We start from the raw sequence: 3,757 nt of genomic DNA on the forward strand, positions 1-3,757 counted from the left end.
AGCAGAGTCCCTGCTGATCATGACCTGAGCTATAAGCCGACGTTTAACGGACAGAGCAACCCAGGAGCCCCTGGAAAACACCATTATTTAAACTATCCAGGATTTAGTTTCCTCATCTGAAAAAAAAAAAAAAATGAGCATATGTATGTCATAAGGTGAACCCACATTATGTTAGTAGCCCTGCCTGGAAGTCTATGGAGTACAATGAATCTAGGCTAGGGTTCTCATGCCTCCTAATCCAATGATTTGATTTAAATGAGTTTGATCTATACATATATGTCTAACTGATGCACACACAAACACGCACAGGCATGTCTATGACATTTTATTCATAATTGCCAAAACTCCGAAGCAACCAAGATGTCCTTCGGTTTGCAAATGGATAAAGTGAACAACTGTGGTACATCCAGACAAGGGACTCTTATTTAGGGCTGGTATTCAGCTGGGGCAGCGGTGGCTCAGTCGGTTAAGCTTCCAACCCTTGATTTCAGCTCAGGTCATGATCTCAGGGGCACGAGGTGGAGCCCCTGGTCAGCTCAGTGGGGGGTCTGCTTGAGATTCTTGATCTCCCTCTGCCTCTCCCTCACAGCTTATGCTCTTTCCTCTCTCTCTCTCTAAAATAAATAAAATCTTAAAAAAAAAAAAAGAAAAGAAATGGGTTATCAAGCCATGAAAATACATGGGGGAAACTTAAATGTATAATCTAAGTGAGGGAATCCAAACTGAAAAAGCTAAATACTGTATGATTCCAGCTATATGACATTCTGGAAAAGACAAAACTGTGGAGACAGTAAAACTAGTAAGTGTTGCCAGAGATTGGAATGGGAAGAGAGATGAATGGCCCAGAACACAGAGTATTTTTAGGGCAATGAAAGTACTCTGCATGAAACCACAATGATGGCTTTTCCAGACTCAGGGAATGTACGGCACCAGGTTCATCGATTGTAACAAAAGTCATCATCTGGTGGGGAGTATAATGGGGAAAATTGTGTGCATGTAGGGCAGGGGGTGTATCTCTGTACCTCTCCTCAATTTTACTGTGAACCTAAAAATGCTCTAAAAAAATAAAGTTATATGTGTGTGTGTATATATATATATATATATAGTTTTTTTATTTTGGAAAATCACAAACTTACAGAAAAACGGCAAATATAGTACAAAGAACTTTTTTAATGAACCATTTCAGATTCAGTTGCAAGTATGACGCTCCACCCTGCCAAGGGGGCATATTCTACAGACAGGGACGTCTATATGACCACAGGGCAGCCATCAAAATCAAGAGGGCATGACCCCTTCCTACCATCACTCTTCTGGCCTCATTTAACCTTTACTGTTTGTCCCAATAAGATCGTCTCTGCTGAAAGGAATTACTTATTTCATTAGTTATCAAGTCTCTTTGAGACTCCTTCAATTTTACGCTTCTCTGCTTTTTTTCTTGACCTCAACTTCTCGGTTTTTTCTCTTGGCTTTTATAGCCTTGCCTTTCTTTTGAAGATTACAGGCAAATCACTTTGTATAATATCCCTCAATTTGGGTCTGTCTAATAATGGATCCTCATGATTAGATTCAACTTACCCACCTTAGGCAGGGATATCACAAATGTGATGTTGAGAGTTTTTCATTGCATCTAATCAAGTAGCACATGATTTCCATTTGTCCCCTAGTGATGGTGTTCCCCTTATCCCTTATTTGGAATGGTGTCTTCCAGGCTTCTCTGCTGTTAAGTAATTCTTTTCCTTTGAAAATAATAGATATTTGGGGGGAAGGTGGTTTGAAAACTATGTAAATGTCCCATTCCTCAGCAAACCTTCAATTCATTCATGTATTCATTTATATATATTTATATATATGTATTTATATGGAATCTAACTCCTTCTTTTACTTGAATTCAGCCATTACCACCTATTTATGCAAGTATATACATTACCACTCATTACCATCTTGATCCCACCACCCTGAGATCATGAACTAAGCCGAAATCAAGAGTCAGTCACTTAATCAGCTGAGCCTCCTGGGCGCACCCAAACTCAACTTTTTATGGATCCATGTGTTCCCAGGAGGAAGCACTTCAGACTGGCTGCTCCTTTCTTTGAGGAGCCTCCATCCCCACTTCAGCATCTCCTTGCTTCCTTACAAAAGATTTTCTAGTTCTAGGCTCACGTTGCATTTTCCCTGCTCCAGACTTGGAATCAGCCATTTCTCTGAGAAGTCCTGGTTCTTTTTAGTGGAGAACAAAATTTAGAAGCCAAGATCTAGGTGCTAGGTATGCTTCCTGCTACAGGGATGTCCCTACTCCCAGGCCTTCTGAATGAACAGAAATGAAGAATGGATACACACACACCCACACACACACATTGTATTTCTATATACTTATATATTGAATGCCATGAGTTCACAATTATACTTCAAGTCGAGTTCAACACCATCAAGTTAATTTGGATATTCTTCCTTTCCATATTTGTTAACTCCTTTTTCTGACAGAGAAAATTCTTGCTCCCATTATATTTACTGACATGATTAATCCCATTTTATGTAACAAATTTTCCATCTTCTCAGCAACCCCTCTCTCAGATATTGCCCCATCACTTGGAGTCCCCATAGGTCACTCCACCTTGGGATGTCCTTCTCATTCCGCCCCATGCATGGATAGACTCCCCCACCCAAGCAGACAACACTATCTCTCCGTTTGGATGCTTTTGGGCCACACTTTGATAAGTTTCATTAAGATTTCAGTATCCAGCCTGAGTTAGGTTGGAGGTGGGGGTGGGGGTGGGGGATAAGAGGGGTGTTGGCATTTGTAACAGTTGACATTTTTAGCATGAAATCAACCCGAACAGAGCTCCTAAGCTATGCGAACACCAGCTATAAAAAGTCATGATGGATATTGCTGATTCCACTCTCAATCCCGGACCAAATCATGGGCTTCTCTGCTTTCTTCTTCCTTTAGGGAACACCGGTCACTTAGAAAAATGGGACACGAAATTTACATTTCAATTTGCAATTCAATTAAAGTAATAATAGCAGCCAAGGAACACATTTCCTGCTACCCTTGCCAGGTTTTATCAGTGGCCTAAGACCAGACCACCCACTACATGTATTGACTTTCTGCTTCCGTGAAAAATAGAAAATTCTTAGTACTCTTTATTTTATTTTTATTGAAATATAGTTGACATGCAATGTTATATTAGTTTCCATTGTACAATATAGTGATTCAACAATTCCATACATTACACAGTGCTCAGCACACTAAGTGTAGTAGCCGTCGTCAGTCACTGTACAACATTATCACAATATTATTGACTATATTCCCTAAGCTGTACTTTTCATCCCTATGGCTTATTTATTAGTACTCTTTTATTAAAAGGCACACAAAATCAACTTTTTTTTAGAGAGAGAGTGCAAGTGGGGGAGGGGCAGAAGAGGGAGAGAGAGAATCTTTTTTTTTTTTTAAAGATTTTATTTATTTATTCAACAGAGATAGAGACAGCCAGCGAGAGAGGGAACACAAGCAGGGGGAGTGGGAGAGGAAGAAACAGGCTCATAGCGGAGGAGCCTGATGTGGGGTTCTATCCCATAATGCCGGGATCATGCCCTGAGCCGAAAGCAGACACTTAACCCCTGCACCACCCAGGCGCCCTGAGAGAGAGAGAGAATCTTAAGCAGGCCCCATCCTCAGCGCAGAGCCCAACATGGGGCTCCATCCCACCACCCTGAGATCATGACCTGAGCCAAAATCAAGAGTGGTATGCTTAATCAA

The sequence above is a fragment of the Ailuropoda melanoleuca genome, chromosome 9 (assembly GCF_002007445.2).
Source record: "Ailuropoda melanoleuca isolate Jingjing chromosome 9, ASM200744v2, whole genome shotgun sequence".
Classification (NCBI taxonomy): Eukaryota; Metazoa; Chordata; class Mammalia; order Carnivora; family Ursidae; genus Ailuropoda; species Ailuropoda melanoleuca.